The sequence below is a fragment of the Carassius carassius genome, chromosome 31 (genome assembly GCF_963082965.1).
Source record: "Carassius carassius chromosome 31, fCarCar2.1, whole genome shotgun sequence".
Classification (NCBI taxonomy): domain Eukaryota; kingdom Metazoa; phylum Chordata; class Actinopteri; order Cypriniformes; family Cyprinidae; genus Carassius; species Carassius carassius.
The window spans coordinates 4,341,555-4,360,814 of NC_081785.1; the positions used below are offsets into that span (position 1 = coordinate 4,341,555).

The 19,260-nt window shown below is 36.7% G+C and overlaps 1 long non-coding RNA gene across 1 annotated transcript in view; it reads left to right on the forward strand.

The window, feature by feature from the left end:
- The window catches only part of LOC132112006 (uncharacterized), a 39,457-nt gene that overhangs the window by 6,433 nt on the left and 13,764 nt on the right, over window positions 1–19,260 (forward strand). Inside the window, exon 2 of the long non-coding RNA XR_009424865.1 lies at window positions 16,048–16,166. This is a non-coding gene — a long non-coding RNA (uncharacterized LOC132112006). The remainder of the gene's footprint in view (window positions 1–16,047; window positions 16,167–19,260) is intronic.

Below are 19,260 nucleotides of genomic sequence, written 5' to 3' on the forward strand. Positions count from 1 at the left end.
AAAAAATGTGAAACAGAACGCAGTGTCAGTTATCAGCTCAGAAATAAAATGAATCCAATTTTGAATTTAAACTGTCCAAACATTTGATAGCTTAATCAAAGAATGAGTCAGGAATTTAAAAATGGTGGTTGATAATGTTTAATGCAAGTCGAGTGCACTGTATAATGGGAAGCAGTCTCAAAAGAAGTTTATTTTGGCGATGGAATAATAGCATGCTACTTAGTGCAAATGGCACAGTGCTATTTTTTTTTTAAACAGTATGCAGTTGTTTCAATAGTTTTTTTTCCAAAATTAAAATAACCTAATTCTTAACCTTGTTGGCTGTTGTTAGTCCAGTCAAATAATGAATGGTTTCTTTTGCATTCGTCATAGTTGAAATGGAAGGTCAAATTTGGAAGCAAGCACTGCAATATGACAAGCAGTGGGCATTTTTAATAGACTAAGCTGCTAAATCAATGGAGAATTGATGTTTACTGACCTAATGTACATCGGGAGTATGAAGAAATGCAAGTGAAGTTGAACACACTGTTGATTTGCCAAGCAGGTTTGTGCATTTCTGGTATAAAGCTATAAGTCTCTGTCAAATAGTAAAGTTCTTCTAAATTCAAGTCCAAGAATTTATTTAGAATGCCCTTCAAATGGGATCAGCTATAGTTCAGTTCTGATGGTAAAATATTAGCAGCCAATGTGGGAATTTGGAACTGGACTGCAGAAAATAATTCACTCAGAGCCAAAATGTGACTCTGGGGGTCAAGCCAGCTTTATATTTTACATTGTGATCCATTTCATTGCACTACATCCAGGAAACTCTTCAGTCCATTAGTCAGTTTTTCACACTCCAAAGGCCATCCTCCATGTGGTATTCTCCAGTCTGATACATTACCAACTCTGAAGCCAAACTTTAATGAAGCACATTGTGTAAATATAAAAAATATCCCATTTGTGTTGTGCTAAAACTAAAACAAGAACTTCAGTGACTGAGGACCTAGGGTAGATGCTGTGTATTGTTTTAGCAAATGAAGATGAAAGATAGTGTAATATGATTTTCTAAAACAATTCCTAGTGACACAAAACTCTGACACAAAAACATGTTAACTTTAGGCATAAAGTTAACTATTACTAACTATAACATTTTTTTAGGAAAAAAGCAAGCATGAAAGTCCATCCCTAAGCATAACCATCAAAAGCAGATCATCCAAAATGTAGAATATAGATCAAACAATTTATATGAATTCACCAAAACAGAAAATAGTTACAAATCACCATGACACTGTATTGGACCATAAAACAGTACAATCTATTGAAGAGACCCTGTCTAAAATCTATTGAAAATGTATTTTTAGAAGACGAGAGACAAAGTACATTCTTTTTTTGTTTGTTTTTGTTTAAATAGATTTTACCAGAAATTGTACTGACTATCCAAAGAGTTACAGTCAATAATGTTATTGTCTAATTGAAAATCTGGCCAAGGATGAGAACTGGACCTCTGGTAATGGTGTTTCTTGCCTCATATTCGAGAGCTTCCTAAGTAAATCTGTCACACATGTGGGTGGCCGCCAGCCCTCACCATGAGACAATCCAGAATGAACAGAAACTGATCTCAGGACATCTCAGAGCTACCTTAAATCACACTACAAACATCTCAACCATCTCTTCCCTCTCCAGTTCTTACTTTTCAACCATGTAGAGGCAGCAAAACATATAGAACTAGTTTACTGCAAAAACTGGACTGAAAAAGCATCCACTGGACAAAACTTTGACTAACTTTATGTCAATAAAAGCAATACTGAAAATAATTTCCTTGATAAGAACAAAGTCATTGTTGGGTGTTATTGTTGTTTTTTTTATTATTATTGTATTTTGATTCTAGAGGAGTTGGGGATGATATCAGAATGTTTTTATAAAACTCAAGCAATAGATTTCACAACAACTTTTGATTTATAATGTCAGTTTATAATAATCACAAGCATATACACCCAGTTTGGAAGTCCAAAAGCTTGTTACGAAAATAAAAAAACATAGAGGTTGACTCATATTTCATATGAAATCTAAAGGAATAATTCACCCAAAAATGAAAAATCGCTGATAATTTACTCACCCTCAGGCCATCCAAGATGCAGATGAGTTTGTTCATTCATTGGAACAGATTTGGAGAAATGTACCATTCCATCAATTGCTCACAAGTGGATCCTCTGCAGTGAATGGGTGCCGTCAGAATGAGAGTCCAAACAGCTGATTAAAACATCACAATAATCCACAATTAATCCACACCACTCCAGTCAATTAATTAATATATTGTGAAGTGAAAAGCTGTGCATTTGTTAGAAACAAATACATCATTAAGGTTTATTAACTTTGCTTCCAAACAAAATATGAGTCCATAATCCATAATAACACTTCCTCCATAGAGAAAAATCTCATCCCCTGTTGTCCCATCACATCAAAATCCACTGATATATTTGTTTAAAAATCTTTTGGAATGTTTTTGCTTGTAAATATTTTTGATCTAAGCATATTTCTCTCCTAATTGGATTTTTCACCTTGCAAGATGTTAATTGGTGGACTCGTGTGGTGGGCTTTACTTGTGGATTATTGTGATGTTTTTATCAGCTGTTTGGACCCTCATTTTGATTGCACCCATTCACTGCAGAGGATCAATTGCTGAGCAAGTGATGTAATGCTAAACTCCTCCAAATCTGTTCTGATGAAGAAACATCTACATCTTTGATGCCCTGATGATGAGTACATTTTCAGCAAATCTTCATTTTTGGTTGAACTATTCCTTCAAGAAGACCAAAAGAAGCTCATGTGCACCATACGATAAAAGATCAACTTGGCGGACTGGTGGAATTGCAGACACACACCACCCATTCTCCCCTAATAGGTGGTATCATGGGAACCGTTGGTCACTTTAAGCTGACAGGGCAGAGATGAATGAAAAATCGTAAAGGCGTAGTACCCTTTGGAAATATTTTCCACGCTAAAAATAGCCACTCGAGACTTTAAAAAAAGCCACTCGAGTAAAAAAGCACTACTTGAGAACAGTTCCCAGCTTTGTCCCGTTAAAAAACACAGGACATAAAAAAAAGTCACTGTTCATGAAAGATTTACATATTTAACAGGTGGTTAATAATTATAAATATTATTTTGCCCAAACATATGACTTTTATCCATAAGTCCTCCCAGATTTGTGACCATTAAGGTGAAGTGTGTATTTTTTAGAGTTAAAATACTTTTTTGTATGCAGCGTAAATGTGCACAGATAACTGTAAGAAAGCCATTTTCGGTTGATTTTCCAAGAAAAGTGCAAATACTGTGGCACCAAATACATATGAACAACTGTAAATAATCGAAATTGAAGTACTGAAGTACTGCTCTGATATTTGCTTTTTGACATTGGTTTTTGTTGTGGTGAGCTTGATAGTCTCAAATCCTCCCCAGTGAGGACGATGTGCGTAACTCCTGGCCGCTGTAAGCATTGCCTCTACAGCGGGGAATGCTGAAGCTCTGCCCATTTAATTCCCCAGCCACGCCTGACAAACAAGATGCTGAGCAGCAGAAGCAGCAGGGGGAGGAGTCACCTCACCCCCCATCACACACACACACAGCACGCACTGGCTCTTTGTCTTTCTTTCTTATAATGTTTAAACAATACTTAGAAACCAAACTAGGTGGTTTGTGTGGTTTTTATAGGAACACAAGACCAATTAGATGTAAAATAGTTAGCATAAGAAAAGAGAAAGTAGGCCTAAGTATCAGATAATTTCCAGAGGGGAGAGGGACAAGCTAAACGTTGTCAGATGTTTTTATCGAGCATTGGTACAAAAACCTTTACAATTGCTGGGGTAAACCCAATGACCCCCAGCAATACATACAATCTTAAAATAATTTACATGCCTCTGTGTCAGTGTTATTTTAGTTTCATTGAAACATTATTATAGGTTTTTTATTTTTTACTTTATTAACATTATTATTATTATTTGTTTTTTAATAATTAAATATTATTGCAATTTCATATTTTCTTTTTTATTTTAATTTTAGTTTTAGTTATTTTGTTTTGCGTTTTTCATTTTTTGTTTTATTTTATTTAGCTATTTTAGTGCACCAGTTAAATGAAAATCAGAAGTTGATATAATATTTTATTTTTTACATTTATTTAAATTTAAATTTTTATATAGTTGGTCTTATTTCAGTTTGTTTCAAGTAAGACAAATTGTTATTATTATTGTTATTATTATTATTATTATTATTATGGTTTTGGTGAACTATAACAACCCTGTTATGTATAAATGCTATTTTTACAAGAAACAAGTACAGTACTGCATCTTTTTTTTTTATTTCAAAGTAAACAATAAGGGAATATGATGTGCAAAATTCATACAGTTTCAAGAGTACATCAAATGCCTTTTTTTTTCAGTTACATTAACATTAATTCTTGCTGACCAATTCAAGCGCTCAAATATTTTTAATATCAGATCCATCTCTGTCAGTCCTGGGATTCTGAAGCTCAGTGGAAAATACATGGATCAATACCAGAATCAGTCAATCAACACCACCATGACTTCTAGATATAGCAGTAAATCTGAGTACAAGGGGTTCTGAGTTCTAATCTGCCCTAATATAACATATGATATTAATAAACTAACACTTAAAATGTTTTCATAAAGTAGTGATGACAAAACCTGCTGTTCATTAAGTACAGACAACATGTCTTAAAAGCAAATAAAACGTATGTACTTGCATATTGTTTTAAAGGAATAGATCAGGCAAAAGTGAAAATCGTGTCATCATTTACCTCTTCCAAACCAGCATGATTTTCTTTCACCAAAATAGTTGGATGGTTCAGCTGGATGTCCAAGTCCTTTCCATATATAAAAAAGGAAAGGGATTCACACAGCGGAGTCATAATTCCCTGAAAAACTTTCCCGACTTGTGTTTCACGGAAGAAGGAAAATTATAATGGTTTTGAAAGTCATGAAGGTGAGTAAATGATCTAAGCAGTCTTATTTAGTGCTGTAGCACTGCAAGATTATTCCTACTGGTTTTAACCATAAACGTTTCTTAAGCCTTTCTTGTTTTCTTACAGCCATTTTGTGCAGAAACCATGCTGAAGTCAGTTCATTCGCTTTGAGGATGACAAATCGTTGTGTGTGTTTATTTATTCCAAGTGTTCTCAGCTGGAAGACAGCTGTTTTTTCTCACTTCAAATAGGACAGAAAAAAGCACTGTAGACTTTATGCTCAGCACTCCATTGGCATCACTATTGAGTTATTGTGTGTAATTCTGCCTACAAGCATTTAAGAAACTGATTATTTCTAGATGGCATCTCATTCATCTGTTTATCATATGGAGCAACAAATCATCTGGAATGAGGCTTGATGTCCTAGGTAGAAGAAATCACAACATTTTTCACAATACACACCTTTTACAATACTATCAGCCCTATTAAAGACAAGCAGCAAGGCAGGACAAGCAAAACCTCTTCTGCTAATAGAGCTAGCATCTGGACTTGGTGACAATATTAGACTTGCTGCTAAGAGCTATTTGGTGCAGTTTCAGCTTTAAAGTATTTGTTCATTTTGCATTATTCATGTTTATGTTCTTAGTAAGCACTAAGCACAAACTCTGTTCCAAAACCTAGTGAGCAGCCATGCTCCCAGACAGCAGGAGACTTAACTCAAAATGTATTTTCAAATTTAGTTTGACGCTAATATGTTGCAAAACTTATAGCATAATATCTCAAATATAATCTATTTTTTTCAGTATTAAAAGAAAATATAAGTTATCTTTGTGTCAACATTGTGTAAATTGTCATTTACACAATGTTGTCCTTTACAGAGATGTATAGTAACGAAGTAGAAATACTTCACTACTGTACTTAAGTACTAAAAGGCGGTATCTGTACTTTACTAGAGTATTATTTTTTTCTCCTACTTCCACTTTTACTTCAGTACATATTTTCGATGAGTTTAATACTTTTACTCCGATATTTTTTTTATGTGCTGCATCGTTACTCGTTAAAATTATAAAAATGTTACGAATCATTCCATTACAAACCCACATTACCACTGCCAGAACTGTAGATGGCAGGTTTGTTGGCACATCACTGAGCGAATCAAGCGATTGAGAAGACTGCGCGTGCTGACTGAACTGCTGTGAAGAGAGAGATGAACACCGAGCCGAGCCAAATAATGACTCGTTCACGAGTCAAGAACCGGTTGCATCGGTTTTCGAATCACCAGTAGTTCTTTCTGACAGTTCGATTCAATAAACCAGTTGAAGAAAACAGTTCACCGGTTCTTTTGCGCTCGACGTAATGGCGTCATTGGCGTTGACTGCAAGCCTTCGGTTTACCTGGGCTCATAACATTAGCACAGAATCAGTTCAGAATCAATCACCAAAAGAATCAGTTCGGTACAGACGCTCTGTGTGTCGGTTTCCTTTCACGCTGAATCACACATGCGCAGTATCATCAGGTCCTCGGTTCTCGAATCGGACATGTCTGACAGAAACGGTTCTTGACCACTGATCTATAATATAAGTTATATATATAGATCAGTGTTCTTGACTCGTGAACGAGTCAGTCTGTTGTTCGTTATCTGGCTCGGCTCGGTGTTCATCTTCAGTTCTCTCTTCACAGCAATTCAGTCAGTGCTGTTTGAGTAAATGAATTACTCCGGGATATTGGTTTGTTTGAACTCAGAGGGAGTGTCAGCCACATTAAAAAAGTTAACAGCTTAAGTCATTTGTGGATTAATGCGTATTGGAGACGCGAACCGTTTAAAACGATTCAGTTCGATTTGGTGAACTGTTTCAAAAAGATCCGGTTACATCGAATGATTCGTTCGCAAACCGGATATCACAAACTGCTTTGTTTGAACTGTCTTACAACAGACACGGAAGAGAAGACAATGCTGAATAAAGTCTTAGTTTTTGCTATTTTTGGACCAAAATGTATTTTCGATGCTTCAAAATATTCTAACTGACCCTCTGATGTCACATGGACTACTTTGATAATGTTTTTCTTACCTTTCTGAACATGGACAGTATACCGTACACACAGTTTCAATGGAGGGACTGAGAGCTCTCGGACTAAATCTAAAATATCTTAAACTGTGTTCCAAAAATAAACGGAGGTCTTACGGGTTTGAAACAACATGAGGGTAAGTTATTAATGACATATTTTTGCAAATTGGGTGAACTAACCCTTTAATCTGTTTTTTGTTTTCTAAAAGTTACAGTCAAAGGAATTGTGATTGTCCTTTAGGTTAATCATTTGAAATAGTAAAAACAATGTTCAAATTTTTGACTACTTTCTTTAATAACTACATAACACAATACTTGTACTTTTACTTTCAGTACTTGAGTAGTAAATTTTCAAATAGACTACTTGCAATACTTAAGTACAAAAAATGTTGAATACTTTAGTACTTCTACTTAAGTGTGGTGCTTAAAGAGCACTTCAACTTCTACTCAAGTCATTTTTTTGATAGAGCACTTGTACTTTTACTGAAGTCTGGGTCTCTAGTACTTTATACATCTCTGGTCCTTTACAAATGCATAAAAATGTAGGCCGCAAAAGCCAAGGCGAATTTAATATATATATATATATATATATATATATATATATATATATATATATATATATATAATATATATATTTTAAGTGCCTGTACTTTATGTATTTATAAAAAGTCTCTTCGATTGATTTAGGCAAAAATATGATGAGCCATATATTAAAAAAAAATATGCATATGAATATAAATGCACATACGGCACTGTTCAAAAGTTCATGGTCAGTTATTTTTTTAAAGAAATTGATACTTCAGCAAGGATGCATTAAATTAATTAAAAACATTATATTACAAAATATTTCTATCGCAAATAAACACTGTTCTTCTGAAAAAAAAAATTCACAAAAATATTAAACAGTACATTATTATCATCAATATTTTCAACACTGATAATACGAAATGTTTCTTGAACAGCAAATCAGCATATTAGAATGATTTCTGAAGGATCATGTGATACTGATGGCTGAAGTTATGTCCACTGAAAACTCAGTTTTGCATTAAAGAAATAAATTAAAATGTAGAATATATTAAAATAAAAAACAGTTATTTTACATTGTAATAATATTTCACAATATTATTCTTTTTATCAGTATTTTTGGTCAAATAAATGCAGCCTTGATGAGCATTAGACTTCTTTCAAAAATATGAAGAAAAAAAAAATTACTGGCCCCTAACTTTTGAACGGTAGTTCCCTTAACTTCATAAGGGACCCACCAAAGAATGAGTAATTAAAACCATTAATCAAAACCTTACAGTCATTTGAGCTTACCTACAAAGAGAACCACTATGACCATAATTTTTAGTCAGCTTGTGGGTGGGAGCCTTTAGTTTTGCCTTTTCATGTATAAATTAATTTTTCAAGGTCACAAAAAAAAGTGACATTTGTGCAATTCCATAAGTTTCAGTTTTCACTACATGGTTACTAGGCCACAAAAGACTGACGTGACTAATAAGTTTTACAGAGAAACACTAACCTTTTCACATGTGAGAGGGGGGCAATGTGACATGACAAATTTTATGACAGCAATTGTAGCAGGTCGTGGTTTATTAGAAACATGTTTTGACAAGTCAACCAGCAGTAAATTCACATCCCATCAACTGCTGAGCATTTCAAGATTGCACCCCATGACATCAGCCACTTTTCCCGCACATACATAGACGGAAGCTGATAATTTATGCCGGTGTTTGGTCAGACAGTGACTCCTCTGGCTTTGCTGAAGGAAGTGACCTTACAAATCTCATCATGCAGGATGACCACGAGGCTTGAGACTCACGTTAAATCATTCCAAAAAAAGCCCAGCTCTGTTCGGTCGACTGAGTATATGATTATTACTGTCACTCTGTGGTTCAGACAATCCGAGCTCAATCTGCCACACCATCCACTCAGCTGTTATGACTCTATGTTGGTTTGCTTCTACCCATGTATTTCTCATTTTCAGCTCTATTCCTCCCCACAACATCCTTGGACACATTTCCCCGCACAGTTCAGATCATGACACTCACGAACACACCAGCACTTGTGTTTAAGTAACAGCAGAAATATGCAAGTATACTCATACACATTGGCAAACAACACGCCACAGGGAAAACCCATGCATTCTTCAGGATTATGAATCTTGTGAAAAATAAGTTTTTGGGTGTTTCAACAAAATGCCATTATGTATACCTCAACCTTTTCACACAAAAGTAAGATAAAACAACTAAGAAAGCTCATGATCTGTCTCTCAAATTCCAGCATGTTGTTTTATATTCAGGAGGTGAATACTGCAACATTTTGATGTGAAAGGAGAAAACAACACCTAAAATGTTACCACTATAAAATCACATTTTCATGCAAAGTAAAAAATCATAAAATCATGATCAAATGTCAAATATACAGTACTGTGCATTCTCAGTTATTTCTGTATTTTGCTGTAGTGTGTCAGTAGGAAATATCAGTTTACATTTGCAAACATTCAAGTGTGGCCAGAAGGATCATCAGAGGTTCTTCAAGTCTGCTTCAACACAACTGACTGGGACATGTTTAAGCAGGCTGCCACATGCAATAACACCACTGACCTCCAGGAGTACTCAGAGACTGTCACTGCCTACATCAACAAGTGTATTGATGATGTAACGGTTACAAAAACCATCACTGTCCGGGCCAACCAGAAGCCGTGGATGACAGGGGAGGTCTACAGACTTCTGAAGACACGGAACGCTGCCTTCAGAGCTAGAGATGAGGTGGGCCTGAGAACAGCCAGGGCCAACCTGTCCCGCGGCATCAGAGAGGCTAAGAGACAGCACTCCAGGAGGATAGCCAATCAATTCAGCAACTGCAGAGACACTAGGAACCTGTGGGAGGGGATACAGACCATTACGGACTACAAGCCCCCACCACGGACCTGTGACAACAACATCTCTCTGCTAAATGAGCTGAACACCTTCTTCGCTCGCTTTGAGCAACAAAACAGCACCACTGCACAGAAGACTCCACCTCCTCCCGGCGACCAGGTGATGATGCTGACCCCAGACAGCGTGAGGAGATCCTTCAGCAGGATCAATGCACGCAAAGCTCCGGGCCCTGACAACATCCCTGGGCGTGTACTGAGAGACTGTGCAGCAGAACTCACTGATGTCTTAACAGACATTTTCCACATCTCACTGAGTCAGGCTGTTGTTCGCACATGCTTCAAAACTTCAACCATCATTCCAGTTCCGAAGAAGCCATCTCCATCCTGCTTCAATGACTACCGTCCTGTTGCACTTACTCCCATCCTCATGAAGTGCTTTGAACGGCTAGTCATGCACCACATCAAGTCTGCACACCGTCACACAACTCCAACCTCTTTATTAAGTTTGCAGATGACACGACTGTGGTGGGTCTCATTAGCAACAAAGATGAGACAAACTACAGGAGCGAGGTGAGCCGCCTGACCGGATGGTGCAGTGACAACAATCTCTCTCTGAACGTGGAGAAGACAAAGGAGATTGTTGTGGACTTCAGGAGTGCAAATCTCTCTCTGAACGTGGAGAAGATGAAGGAGATTGTTGTTGACTTCAGGAGAGCACACACTCAGCACGTTCCTCTGACCATCAACATTGCGACTGTGGAGAGAGTGAGCAGCACCAAGTTCCTGGGTGTGCACATCACAGAGGACCTCTCCTGGACTGAAAACACAGCAGCACTGGGCAAGAAATCACAACAGCGTCTCTACTTCCTCCGCAAACTGAGGAGAGCCAGAGCCCCACCCCCCATCATGTACACCTTCTACAGAGGCACTATCGAGAGCATCCTGTCGAGCTGCATCACTGTGTGGTATGGTGCCTGCAACGTGTCCTGCCGAAAGACTCTGAAACGCATAGTGAGAGCAGCTGAGAATATCATTGGTGTATCTCTCCCCTCCTTCCAGGACATTTATGGAACCCATCTCACCCGCAAAGCCCTCTGCATCACAGGTGATCCCACTCACCCATCATACAGCTTCTTCAGTCTGCTGCCATCAGGGAGGAGACTGCGAAGTCTCCAGGCCAGGACCAGCAGACTGAAGGACAGCTTCATCCACCAGGCTGTAAGGAAGCTGAACTCGCTCCCAAACTTGCCCCCCCTCCCCCACTAATATACGATGACATGCACCAGTCACTTTGTGCAGCATTGGTCTGCTCACTACCTCATTCTCCATGGAACTGACATCTTTCCACTACCTCATCAGTCAGTTAAATAAAATAACTGCTCTTGAGCCTTTTATCACTTTAATCAGACTTAATAAGCTTTTGTTTTTGCACTAAAAAAAACCTTTTATCTGCACTGTTGTTCACTTCATTGATTGCACTCTATTTGTCTTTTGCCTTGCGCTGCTTTATTTAACTTTATTTGTAATTTTATTTTATGTCTTTTTTAACATTCCCTTATTGTATAGTTGTATCTACATTTTATATTTTGATCTAGATTTTTAGGCTTTAATGTTAATATTATCTGTGTGCACCGGAGGTCTGAGAGTAACGCAATTTCGATTCTCTGTATATATGTACTGTACATGTGGAAGAATTGACAATAAAGCAGACTCGAACTTGAACTTGAACTTGAAATATTTTTGCCATTAAATTTAATAATCCAGTGAGATTTTGGTTTGCACATGGAATCTGACAACAGAGATCTGATCACATCATCATCCAATCTGTCTGGAATAACATGAGAAAACAGAACAAACTGAGACAGACTCAATACAGAAGAACTGTGGCGATGTCTCCAAGACACTTCAAGAAACCTGCAAATCTACAGTGCTGTGCAGAGTTTTAGGCACTTTAGGTGTAATTTAGGTGTAAAAATGCTGTAAAGTGAGGATGCCATTCTGTTAACTTAACTAAATTAAATCAACGTTTGGTTTGACCACATTATGCGTTAAAAAAGCTTTTGTCCTACAGTAGGTGCACTTGCGCATTGTTTTTCAGGTAGCTTTAAAGGTAGGTTTCTTGAAGTGTCTTGGAGACATCACCACAGTTCTTCTGGATTTACTCTGTCTCAGTTTGTTCTGTTTCTTCATGTTATTCCAGACAGACTGATGATGGTGAGATCAAATCTCTGTGTGGAGAACTGGCTGCTGTCATACTCCTTGTGCAAACAAATATCTCACTGGATTATTACAATTAATGGCAAAAAATTATGTTTGGAAATGTGATACTTACTACCGATGCACTACAGCAAAACATAGAAATAGCTGACTTAAAAAAAATTTTTTGTTGGTGAAAATACTAGTGGCCTAAGACTTTTGCACAGTACTCTATGTATACCTCATAATTTACATGGAAAAGGAATAAACAACTGATAAACATCTAAAATATTACTTTGCTACACTTATACTATAAAATAGTAAAAGAAACAATGGATTAGCATCATGATCTGTCTATCATAGCATGCTAGCATGTTGTTTTATATTCATAAAACTGTCAACACTCAAAAGAGACAATCCATAACATTGAAATTTTGCATTGAAATTAAAGATACTTACTGTTCCTAGAGAGTCCATGCGAAGAGTTAACAGGTATAATCCAAAAGAATCCAAAATCTTACATATGGGTGACATATGGGTGACCGTATGTCCTCATGTCATGGACGAGATTTCTAAATTGCCTAAAATGTCCGGTTTTTGCCTATTTGCAATGCAAATACACATATAATGTAAGAGGACTGTATAGAGAGCACATCAGTAGGAAAACAAAGCCTAAGACATTTTAGGCAAAATCCCAGGAGATGTTGAAAAGATATATATGTTGAGGATATATGGTCATCCTACACATTAAAGCTCATAGACACACTTCAGTTATAAAAGCAAGACCGATCCATTTTCAAACTTTTGATAGGCTATATAATGAATCCATCTAGCTTCATACTACAAAAACAATCTCTACTGAGTAAATACAGGAAGTTTTGTTTTGTCTTAGAATTGCGTTTTACATGGTAGATTGGGCAAAGTCAATTTACTATTGACTTCCACCCATGGTTAAAAACCTCCAACAAGGAAATACACCTCCATTACTGGAAATATAAGACTGGAAAAGAATACTTCCCAGGGTCTTTGTTAGAGTAACCTATACTGTTGCTAATGGACATGAGGGGTCTATCTTACAACCTCAATAAACCCAGTTTAACTGCTGTCTGCTTAAAAGTCTTTTAGTCCATGTTTATAGCTGCTTTAGTGCCTCTCAAGACAGAGCAGCTGCAAACTAATAACATCAGCTGGCTGTTGTAGAACCCGGATATGAAGTTTCCTCTCTTAGCACAAACTTCCCACCCATGAAACCGTTCTCTGATATAGCTAAACATATAGAGTCCAACATTGCATGCTGACACTGGTTAAGAATCAGCATCTCAAAACATCTCTGTCGTGTTTAAGCTGATGTATCTTAGGCTTTTGTAGTATGAAATATGTTGTCATATTTATGCATATATAGATATGTTTATATATGAAGGACATTATGGTTGGTTTGCAATGGATTTTGCGATGCATTTTGTGATACTGCATTAACACATCTTATAAAGCAGAATCATTTTTCATGTTGATGTGACACTGTAGGCTGGAGTAATGGCTACTTATGTCCTTATTCTGTATCAATGAATTTCAAGACAAGTCCATGTCACTCTGACCCTGCACAACATGCAAACAGTCCTTTTCTATACAGTGACAGTCTAAATTTGGCAGCTTCACTAAATATTAGCAAAAAGAGCTTCAGAGTGTTTTGACTGTCATAGCACAGTTTGCCATTTGTAAACTAATGCAGGCAGAAACATTCAAAACACTTCACACGCTGATGTAAGCGTTACACGGATGTGTATAAAACATGAAAGCCCCAATCTCATACAGAGGCAGATCATCCACCAGATGTCCAGTACACTACTTATTATGGAAGTTAAAAGAACTGTTTATAAGTGCCGGCAAAATGGTTTAATTAGCAAACAACTGAATGCTTCGGGAGACATTTTTGGCTGGCTGTAAATTTTTGCATTATGGACTATCTCAGCTGAGTTAGCGCTGATTTCTATTCATTCAAAATGAACATGGGGAACACAATGCTACTTCTTTCTTTTGCCATGATTTGCAAATATGACTTTGTTCTCAATAAAAAAATTTAAAAAAAGATTTGCTGAGGAAGAAAGCTGTATGGCGTTTTAATGTACTAGGGATGGGACGGTATGAAAATTTAATATCACGATTATAGTGACTAAAATTATCACGATTATCAATATTATCACGGTTTTGTTGAAACGAGATGAAAGTGTTCAAAAATAGTTGATGCTCACACTGAAAACATTTCAGCAAGTTTTATATTTAATAATCAACAAACAACTAATAAAACAAGCAACTCTATGCACTTAATTTAAAGAAAGATTAAATTCTGTGGCATTTCCTTCCTTACAATGAAAAGTGTAGAAGCATAGAAAAGTCACTGACTTTCGCCATTCCTTCTCGAAAAAAAACAAAAAAAAACATTGTGCGCTGCGCTTGCGTCAGACTGTTGCTGGCTGGACATGATTTAATAGTGAGTTATTAAAACCGCGATAATCAAACACGGTTTTAATGATAATTCATTTTTAAACGATATTACTAACCTTCAGCACATTTTATCACGGTTATCAATAAAACCGGTTATCGTCCCATCCCTATAATGTACAATGTAATTTCCTCTCATTTTGTCATAAAACACGTAGGCAATGAGTGCTAAAAATGAGCACTAGAAGAAAGACGCGTCTCTGCGTAACCATTATGATGATTTCAAACACAGAAAAAAAGCTATCTAAAAAGAGTTAGCTTATCTTTTTAAGAAACTGAACAGTACATTATGAGATGAGTAAGCATTTTTATGCTTTTATTCAGCAATTATGCATTAAATTGATCAAAAGTGACATATAAATGGTTTTACATAGTTAAACAAATATATTTCAAATAATCACCATTCTAAGACTGAAGACTGGAGTAATGGCTGCTGAAAATTCAGCTCTGCTATCACAGGGGTAAATGACATTTTAAAATATATTAAAACAGAAAACTAAATAATAATCACAATATTACTGCTTTTACTGTATCTTTTAAAATCAAATTAAAGCAGCTTTGGTGTGTGTACATATAAAACATATTATACATATAAAAAAAATATATGAATGTCAGTACTACATATCCTCTGCCTTGCATGTCCTTATCCCTGGTGGAAATATGCTCTGGGAAAATCTGGATCTGCACAATGGAGTGAAGTTCAGCCAAAAGTGGGGAACTTTTTCTTTTCTCTCCACACTGAGACGCTGCCACTGTTAATCCCCTTTTCTGGTGATGAAATGTAAACTCCGCTGCCTCCATTCACCCTCTTCTCCACCATTCTAATGCTATTACTCACAATGCCCTCCACTTTTCTTTGCATGAAGGAGTTAAAGGTGTGGATTATTCCCTGGATATGAACTCCTTGACCCTACCCGTTCACTCTCTCTCTCTCCTTCTGTATCCATGTGCTTCATCTGCTCTGGATAAACAGGCAACTCTCACCGGGGACCACTGTGAGCGATGGGTATGGGTTCACTCTTTACACAGTCAAACTAAAGGAAAACATTTCTCTTTATGTTCCTCCAAGGGAACCATTGCTACTAGCCCATACATTGAACTGTTAATGAAGGCAAACAAATAATACATATTTCTTTTAACAAAGATTACTGGCTTCAAACTAGGTAACATAGATACAGACGGTTATACTGTCCATGATGAATACCATCCAGCTGGTCAGAAAATAACAGAACAACTTCCTGACTATATTCTACTGTAGGTTCCATCATACAATTATTTTAAATAAACTCCAAAAATATATTGGTAATATAAATGTTTTACAAATACCTATATATCTCGTCATGTCAAATACAGACAGGGTGTTGAGTGGCTTCTGCTGTTGTCGAAATGTATCTCTTCACGTCTGAATTGTTGTTTTTTTTTTGTTTTTTTTATAACTTTGATAGATCAGTGCCTCAGACACATGCTGCACTAGACCTAAATGCAAATCCAATGTCTGCTGCAGAGAGCTATTCTCCAGATGTGACTCTCCAACCGGCTTCTGGTGAAGGCCTTTACATCTCAGGTATATAATTACACCACTTTTACAACTGAAGTGATGAGAGCTCTGTGAAAAATGAAAAGGCTATTTGACTAAAAAAATAAAATGTCTGTCTCAGGCAATGGTCAGCCCAGTTTAAAACTTTTGTAGACTTTCTGGTCATTTAGTGAGAAAGATTCTTTCTTTTTCTGCACATTTCAAAAGCCTTTCTATCATTTAAACACTAAACATCACATAAAAACATCACAATAATCCACTAGTATAATCCACATCACTCCAGTCCAACATTGAATGTCTTGTGAAGTGAAAAACTTGCATTTTTGCAAGAAACATCATTTTAAATTTTGTTGCTTCTGGCTAAAATACCAGTCCATAATTCATAAAAATGTTTCTTTCAGTGAAAAGAGCATTACCTATATTTGTTTATAACAAATTTCGATTTGTATTGCTATTAAATTGTCTATTCCTTTAAACAATGACACTCATAAAACTCTTCCTGCTGTCATATGTAGCCACTTTTGAGCAAAGCTGCTTTTGATTAAGGCTGCAGTGGGCAATGTGCTAAACCTTCTATTCATATTGATTCTGACAATAGCAATAAATCTGACACTATGCTCAGACCACAATGTGTTGTGCAATGTGCATGCACACACATCCACACACTAAGTGGAAATTATAAGCAACACCGTTTTCTTGAAAAATCTAGTTTGTCCGCATTGATCATGTACTAGTTTTGCCTGCATGCATGCAAAATGCATGGGGATGGATTTGTTAAAAACTACTACAGCCATCTATCAAACTCTTGAAATGCAACATCACTTCTTCCACATATGGCTGTCGGGAGACAAGGCATCACTCTCAAATATTTCAGCGGGCACCACCATGTTCTCTGAGTGCCTTCCATGCTTTTTGAGATGATGTGGAGAGGCTGACTGGAAGGAAAATAAACAGAGCCTGTCCTTTCTTTGACCTTCATCAATGGGCAGCATAGGATTTCCAACACTCATAAACAATCAAGCAACCAGGGAGGTCTGCTGACATCATCACTTCAGAAAGAAAGTCTAGGGGAAATCGATGATGTGCGGTTAAGGAGCAGCAAAAAAGAGCAGCATGGATATTCTGGCTAACCTTCTGGCTAATCTCCTTTTCTGAAGATGCAAAGTCATATGATGGTGCATAAATGATAACATAACTTCTTTTTTTTTTTTTGGTTGAACTTTTCCTTTTTTCCAATAATATGACAAGGCCACTTTAAAATTTCATTAAAAAGAAGGACTGTCTCAAACATAGGTGATGATTATTGAATAAGTCAGGGAAATATGTATAAAATAAAAAACAATTTGCAATGAGTAGGAATCACTAAACTGTAAATGAATAAAGTCGTATGAGAGTCATATAGAGTCATAGTCATTCCAGAAAAACAGTAAGTTCTATTAAATAAATTACAATACACCGGATGGAAGTTAATTTTTCTCGTATTTTGTTATCAAATCCTGTTGCACAAAGTGGAAGCAACTCCCAAGATCTCTGGTTTGCATGAGGACATCCGTTGATGTGTTCCACAACCTCTGTGACTTAAGTATTTTTATCCAAGGACGCGTTGGATCCTGACTGGTTTGACTGGTGAATGTGAGTGAGCACTGATGACCTGAGCATCTTTCCCAACAGAGGTGAGGTATTGCAGGTTTTTTTTTTTTTGCCAAGGAGGATGTCTTTTATTTCAGTAACTATTGTTCTCGGATTCCTCCTGGCAGCCATCCCTCTCTTACTTCCATATACACACATTTCACTTCCTACAACTTATTGACTTAATATGTGAATCACTGGTTCTCAGTTCACAGAGAGTTCTGTGACTTTAACCCTTTAAAAATGTACTTCTAAAAATAATAATGCACAAAAAAACAAAAACATTTAGATTTCATGATTCATAATGTGTGTGAATAGTGTGTGTGTGTGTGTGTGTGTGTGTGTGTGTGTGTGTGTGTGTGTGTGTGTGTGTGTGTGTGTGTGTGTGTGTATTTTGGTTTGGAAACTCATTAGGAGTAAATTATTTATAAATATAAAATTACAAATGATTATAAAAAAAATATTATAGTCATTAGTTCATAATGTCCTCAAGATCTAGATTCAAAAAAAGCATTAAAAACACCATAAAAGTAGTTCAAATGATACATCCAAGCGCAGGTTAGGATATAGTCAAATTTTTCCACCCCTCAAAAGCTCCAAAAATGAGATCCGAGAAACTCCTGAGACAAAAAAAAGGGAAATCTCAGTCAAAACATGAGCAAAGTGAAGAGAGTGTTGTGTTTTTCTTTTGCTAAACTGTGGAGAAAGTCCCGCTCAAGCAGCTGTTAGGAAATTCCCTGGTATTAACAAAAGGTCCGAACGTATGATGAATTTTGCATCATTACCTCACATCTCTGTGTCGCCATCTGTTTGGACAGCTTGAGTGCTTCCTGTCTGTCATTGTGCAATATGTGAAGGTGCAGTAATAGAGGAAGAGAGAGAGGCCATGCTGAAAAGCATGTAGCTTCTCTATATCATGCCTTTTCCTATCCAACCATCACGTGAGGGCAATAGTTTAGTTGAAAAGTACTTGTAAATATCCTGTTTGATCATAGGTTAAGTGTGTGAAGAGAAGGAATTATGGCTTCCTATCATGCACAAGAATTGTAAAATCATGCTACATGCTGAAACTGACAGCGAGGATACTAGAGCAGACGGCAATGAATGTGAATCTGACACATACTGTTCAATGGACCAGTGCCTCCCACCATCAAGAGAAAATAACTTGTTTACATGTAAGGATATGCAACTATAGGAGGAGTCCAGTATCAAATAGCACCTCTTAAGGAAGCAATTAGATATATTTGATTCTGTGATTTCTCAAAACACTCAAGGTCAAACAACATGAGTGCATATACACGAAACGTACTCGGTTACTAGCGTAACCTCGGTTCCCTGAGATGAGGGAACGAGTACTGCGTAAGCTAGCTTACGCTATGGGAAAAGGTCCCCTTTTCTCGAGAATATGAAGCCAAAAATTATCCTTAATTTTTAAATAATGTAAAACGCAGTGCTGCAGCACAGCAGACCCAAGCGAAGCGGCTCGCGCGCT